The 7,194-nt window shown below is 41.9% G+C and overlaps 1 long non-coding RNA gene across 1 annotated transcript in view; it reads left to right on the top strand.

Moving 5' to 3' along the window:
• Positions 1–5,883: 5,883 nt before the first annotated feature.
• LOC141173006 (uncharacterized) overlaps positions 5,884–7,194 on the top strand; it is a 36,320-nt gene continuing 35,009 nt past the window's right edge. Inside the window, exon 1 of the long non-coding RNA XR_012252570.1 lies at positions 5,884–6,064. This is a non-coding gene — a long non-coding RNA (uncharacterized lncRNA). The remainder of the gene's footprint in view (positions 6,065–7,194) is intronic.

Genomic DNA, 7,194 nt, shown 5'->3' with positions numbered 1-7,194 from the left:
GGAGGACCCTAGTTTTCCCGTTGCCCAGGGCGGAATTTAGTAGTCCTTGCTTTGTTAGAGCCTGACGAATGGGTGGAAGAAACAAGAAGCATTTGATGATTTATTACTTCCATCCACCTTCCATTTCTGGTGGGCCGGGGCTTGTAGATGCCGTGTGATTTGTAATAAGCAGGATACTGAATGTATAAAATATCTATCATTCTTGAACCTATTGGCCTATGGCAAATTAAATAATACAATTCAGAAAACATTGACGTGACGCTTGATATATGCCCGATCAGCGGCGCAGTACATTACATTACCATACATAAAAGATGTGTATTACCAAAAATACATTATGGATTATCGTTAATGGTCCGACAACCACCAGTCTGCATTAGACGCAGACACCATTAACCACCTGTTTACTGGAAATTACTTCTGTTGTCATATTTACAGGCAAGTTCCATTTCCAGCGCGATGTCGGGTATGGATTATAGCGGCACATGACGGTTGTGACTGATGAAAGTGGAGATCATCCTATAGTTGGCGGTAAGTTATTGCCCATATTAAACATTGACCTCTGCAATTTATTTATATGAACCAGTGCAGGAATACTCCGCCATCCAACTGTCACACATTGGTCACCAGATTTCACAATGCAAACTACACTCATTACTAAATAGATCTCTTGGATCTGATGAGGCTGGTGTACTTACTGTGAAAATCTAGAATGGTTGTGTAAGGCTATTTTCATACTAGGCGTTTTTTTATGCGTTTTTTTTGCACATTTTCAGCTGCGTTTTACAGTACCACCTAAGTCTATGAGATTTCAGAAATCTCATGCACACAGCTTGTTTTTTTTTGTTTCCAGTATTATGTAATTTGCCTGTTTTTTTGCACAATAGAGCATGTCACTTCTTTCAGCGTTTTTCAATGGGTGGTGCAAAAATACGCTGAAAAATCGCCTACTCAATGTTTTGCTGCGTCTTTAGTGAAAAAAAGTAAGTACGGCAGTATGTGAAACCCAATATTTTTGTAATTTTCCAAAGTTTATCTTCTTGGTAAACATTGACCGATTAAGGTGTGAGATTGAACAATACCTGTGGCCCAACGAGGTGTAAAAATGAGCATTGCCTGGGCAACTCAATGACCGACCAAAGTGTGAGATTGAACAATACCTGTGGCCCACCAAAATGTGAAATTGAGCAATGCCTGAGCAACTCATTGGCTGACCAAAGTGTGAGATTGGACAATACCTGTGGCCGACTAAGGTGTGAAATTGAACAATTCCTGAGCAACTCATTGGCCGACCAAAGTGTAAAAGTAAATAGTGTCCTACAAACTCAATGCACTGCCAGTATCTTAGGTAAACTATTCTTGAACAATTCACCTCCCCCGCTTACATTTGTAATGTGTGTTTTTTCATGAACATGTGTCTTGCATCGGTGACCTGTTTTCATTCTTCTATGGTAGAACTTTAGGATTCAGAAAAATGCACCAAAAATGCACAAAAAGCCGCCACAAAAAATGCACCAAAACCTGCTTTTTTGATGCTGCTTCTTTCCTACCAAGAGAGCAGGTTTTGCTACAGAAAAAAAAATGCACCAAAAACGCCCTGTGTGAACATACCCTTAATCTTAAAATAAAAGAAGCATTTTACAAGCCCAACTAAAGGTGGACACATAGAACTCTCATGTTAATATCTAACAGGGAAAACTTTTAGAAAGGATTCTACAGCCGTAATGCAGTGGATTTTCAAAGCAAGCTCACCTGCCTCACCAGGTCTAAGACCTATTTAAGCTTGTATTGTGAAATCTGCAGAACCTCTTTGCTATGAGGAACAGGGAGATTCAAGTCAATCAATACTAACATATGTGAACCCAAGTTTGGGTTTGGGCACAACGTGACAATAATGCGGGATCCAGTCGCCCCACTGAATTTTTTTTTTTTTACACAAAAAGTTGAAGAATATTGGGTAAAGGGTTAAAAACGCTTTCATCTGGAGTTCAGACGGCTCAAGTGTTACTTAAGTATCGAAAGTCCCGAGCTGACCTTGATTCTCCGCCAGCCCCCCTTATAAATGGCAGAATGAAGCCGGCGCTCGGTCGTCCCGCGTGGGACTCGCCTGTAACATTTCTCATTTACTCTCAAGTAAGAGCCACGCGTTTCGCTCTCGCTAAAAAAAAACAAGCTGATCAACAACGAGCGTCAGCCTGAAGACCTGGAGCGGCGCAGCAATCATCCCAATCACCCCGCATCTCGCCCTCATCGTAACTTTCGGCATCCAGGGAGGGAAAGTTCTTAATAAACAGAATGAGAGAACAACACATTCATGTTATGACTCTTAAACCACTCAAAGTCGCCTCGGCGCCACTTCCAGCTAATGTGTAACCCACGTCATGGGATATTTCTATTTCACTTGTTTTGATGATTTTCTTGGATTTGTGAATAACCCGTCATTAAGATGCAGGGAATATTATTATCAGCGCACTCTGCATTCCACAAATCTAATTTCTTCAAGGGGCTGTCCATTTTGGCCCCTTATAAAAAACTGCTCTGACTCCAAGTGATCAGCTGTGATCAGATAAGGAACCTGGCAACAAGTGTTCAATTTTTCTGCAGCACCACCACAGGTGAAATGAAGTATTACACCATTACTTTTTATCAGCAATGCGCTCTCTGTGTTCTCCAAGGTTATGCTGGTTCCTCCAGATGCAGTGGGAACTGATCTCTGCTCTAAATAATAGATGATCTGACCCTAAATAGAAACATTTTCCCATTCGTAAACTCAAAACTCCTTGATGGGGGAGTTAGAATTGTTTTTTTGTTTTTTTTTCTAAACAAGGCAGTTCCTTTAAAGTGATGTTCCCATCTTGTACCTTTATGGCATATTCATACTTTCAGTGGAAACACAGCTGCACATGTGCAGCTCTCTAAATTTATTGGTATAGGAGCTACACAAATTAAGAATGACAGAGCATTGCATAAGAAACTGTGGAGAGAGCTGCACATGCACAGCTTCTCAATTCTGGCCAGTGCATATTTCCATTTTGCTCATTTATTGAGTAATCATTAGTGTGTTAGATGAGGATCCCACTATAAAGGGGCATTATTGTGCACTGTCTAAAATGCGGAAGTGAGCCTGCATGCACTTCTCTCTCCATTTATTTGTATGGGAGCTACAAGTGTTACAGTGCAATGCATAAGAAATAATGGAGAGAGCTGCACATGCGCAGCTTCTCTTTTCTGGCCAGTGCAAATTTCCATCTTGCACATTTATTGAGTAATCATGAGTGTGTTAGATGTGGGTCCCACTATAACGGGTCATTATTGTGTAAGGAGATAGACATATTGCGCAAAAACACCAGAATATCAGACTGCAGCTATGTGATGTGTGGTCTCTAAATAAAGATAAAATCATAAGGGAAAAAATGGCGCAGTTTGCAAGCTTCTGCGATCAACGAGCGATAAGTTATTACAGAAGTTAGCGTTTTTAATAAAAATGTACAGGCTGGAGACCGGCCCACATGATGTCACCACCAGGGGCGTGTGGCCAGATCTCCTCTTAGGTATAAGAGAACTCATGGACAGTACAGAAGCACTCATTCCCTGCTAACCTTTGAAGCCATCAGTGCTGTGTATAATATGATGTGTAATCTGAATAACGTTCTGCATTTTGTGTACATCTTGTACATTTATGGTATATTGATACTTTCAGCGGAAACATAGCTGCACTTGCGCAGCTTCTCCATTCTGGCCAATGCATATTTCCATCTTGCTCATTCATTGTGTTAGATGTGGGTCCCACTATAAAGGGGCATTTTTGCGCACTATCTAGAATGCAGAGATGGGCCTGCATGTCCTTCTCTCTCTACTTATTTGTATTTGAGCTACAAGTATTAGAGAGCAATGCATAAGAAACAATGGAGAGATCTGCGCATGCGCACCTTCTCCATTCTGGCCAGCGCACATTTCCATCTTGCTTATATATTAAGTAATCATAAGTGTGCTAGATGAGGGTTCCACTATAATGGGGCATTATTGCATGCTGTCTAGAATGTGGAGGTAGGCCTGCATACACTCTCTCTCCATTTATTTGAATGGGAGCCTTAAGTATTACAGAACAATGCATAAGAAACTATGGAGAGATCTGCACATGCACACCTTCTCCATTCTGGCCAGTGCATATTTCCAACTTGCTCATTTATTGAGTAATCATAAGCGTGCTAGATGCGGGTCCCATTGTAACAGGGAATTATTGCGTACTGCCTAGAATGCGAAGGTAGACCTGCATGCGCTTTTCTCTCCATTTAGTTGTATGGGAGCTACAAGTATTACAGAGCAATGCATAAGAAACAATGAGAGTGCTGCACAAGCGAAGCTTCTATATTCTGGTCAGTGAATATCTCCATTTTGCTCATTTATTGAGTAATCATAAGTGTGCTAGATGTGGGTCCCATTGTAACAAGGCAGTGTTGCGCACTGTCTAGAATGTGGAGTTAGACCTGCATGCAATTCTCTCTTCATTTATTTGTATGGGAGCAACAACGATTACAGAGCAACGCATAAGAAACAATGGAGAGAGCTGCACATGCGCAGCTTCTCCATTCTGGCCAGTGCACAATTTTATCTTGCTCATTTATTAAGTAATCATAACAGGGCATTATTGCGAGCTGCCCAGAATGCAGAGGTGGTCCTGTTCTTTTTCCATTTATTTGGATGGGGGCTGCAAAAGATTTCAACAGCCCTTGATCAGCAGATAGAGAGAGAGCTGCACATGCACAGCCAACTCTTCACTGATAACGGTACGTGATGGGTATAGCATTGGCGTCTCTGCCCCCTGACAGGCAGAGAAGCCGTCCACCTTATCGCCGCGCTCCTGGCCCGGCGTCTTCCGGCTCTCCTGCTGCTGCTGCCAGCGGGGGCCGTGCGCGCCGTCCTAAGGAGTCCCCTGCCAAAGGCCGGAGGACTTCCCATATAAAAGGTACCTCCTCCAAAATGGAGGTGCCCGTGCAAGGTTGTAGCTCAGTGTACTAACTCTGCTTCAGCCCTCAGGTCCCGCTGCTAGTCTGACAACCAGTCCAGTCCGCCATCCTGACTACCAGTCCAGTCCGCCAGCCTACCAGTCCAGTCTGCCAGCCTGACCACCAGTCCAGTCCGCCAGCCTGACTACCAGTCCAGTCCGCCAGCCTGACTACCAGTCCAGTCCACCAGCCTGACTACCAGTCCAGTCCGCCAGCCAAGTACACTCTCCAGCCCGACGGTCTGCCTACGGACCAAACGCGCCAGTCTGTCTATGGGTTTGGCTTGCCTGCATACCCGGAGAACGTACCAGTTACCTGCCGTGCCTACCAGCCTGCCTACCTGAAGGCTCCTGCCAGTTACCCGTGTTGTCTGCTAGTCCATCTACCCGGATCACCCGTCATCCTGCCTGCCTTGCTCATCTGCTGTACCTGTCAGTCCCTGCTTTCTGACCCAAGGGAGTCACCTGCTCTCATACAAGGACTGGTCCAGAGTAGTACCTGGTCCCTCTGCTCGGTCCTTCCCTGGTCACGGAGTCGATTGAGCTGCCGTGCGACCTTGGTCAGTCCGAGTTGATACCTAGTTATGCCCCTCTGGTCCCTCCTTGCACCGCAGCACAGAGGTTCCACCACCCGGATCCTTAACAATGGGGACATGTCATCTGCACAGATGCAGGTCCCAGAGGTGGAATATGAAGCACTAGATGAGATTCATGGAAAAGTGGGGGTAGCACTGGTAATTAGTAACACTTGCAGTTTTTCGAGCCTGAGAAAGTTGGACATTTGGACATGAAGATTCCTTGCTCAACATTTTGACGATTAGCAGGAATTTGCATGAATCAGTGAGATGTGAATCAAGAAAAGGAAAAGTCTAATCTCCTGTTATTGTTGGGTCATATGATGACGGAGGGCGCCGGTGGATGGCGAGGGGGATTCCCATGTTAGAGGAGGTTAGCACATCGGCAGGGAGCTGCAGCTTTTTTCTCCCTCATCAGTACAACGAGTGACGCAGGTGCCGGAGGAAGAAAATATAAAAGGACGAGACTCTGGAGATTAAACAGGTAAATAGTAGAATTGTGAGATCTGTAAAATAAGCTGAAGAATGGAGCGCACACTACTGGCTGTGATATTCAGTTTATTGGTGATGACTACAAAATGTGAGGTAAGCGCTACATAGATAAAATATATGAAATATACAAATGTACAATTTATGAAAGATATGATTAGTAGTAAAAATAGTAGTTATAATTAATATTCTAGTAGCTGTAGAAATAAGTAGATATTGTATTATCTTTATATTATTGTATATAGAGGGCATCATTGTAGTGTTATTCTTGTACATAGGAACAGTATTATAGTAGTTATATTCTTATACATAGGAGCAGTATTATAATAGTTATATTCTTGTACATAGGGACAGTATTATAGTAGTTATATTCTTGTAAATAGGGAGCAGTATTATAGTAGTTATATTATTGTACATAGGGGCAGTATTATAGTAGTTATATTCTTGTACATAGGAGCAGTATTATAGTAGTTATATTCTTGTACATAGGAGCAGTATTATAGTAGTTATATTCTTGTACATAGGGAGCAGTATTATAGTAGTTATATTCTTGTACATAGGAGCAGTATTATAGTAGTTATATTCTTGTACATAGGGACAGTATTATAGTAGTTATATACTTGTACATAGGGGCAGTATTATAGTAGTTATATTCTTGTACATAGGGAGGCAGTATTATAGTAGTTATATTCTTGTACATAGGGGCAGTATTATAGTAGTTATATACTTGTACATAGAGGCAGTATTATAGTAGTTATATTCTTGTATATAGGAGCAGTATTATAGTAGTTATATTCTTGTACATAGGAGCAGTATTATAGTAGTTATATTCTTGTACATAGGGGGCAGTATTATAGTAGTTATATTCTTGAGCATAGGAGCAGTATTATAGTAGTTATATTCTTGTACATAGGAGCAGTATTATAGTAGTTATATTCTTGTACATAGGAGCAGTATTATAGTAGTTATATTTTTGTACATAGGGGGCAGTATTATAGTAGTTATATTCTTGAGCATAGGAGCAGTATTATAGTAGTTATATTCTTGTACATAGGGGGCAGTATTATAGTAGTTATATTCTTGTATATAGGAGCAGTATTATAGTAGTTATATTCTTGTACATAG

The sequence above is a fragment of the Phyllobates terribilis genome, unplaced genomic scaffold, assembly GCF_046119375.1.
Source record: "Phyllobates terribilis strain yellow unplaced genomic scaffold, ASM4611937v1 Scaffold_12__6_contigs__length_324123572, whole genome shotgun sequence".
In the NCBI taxonomy this organism is placed as follows: domain Eukaryota; kingdom Metazoa; phylum Chordata; class Amphibia; order Anura; family Dendrobatidae; genus Phyllobates; species Phyllobates terribilis.
This window is presented reverse-complemented; position numbering and strand designations above follow the sequence as displayed.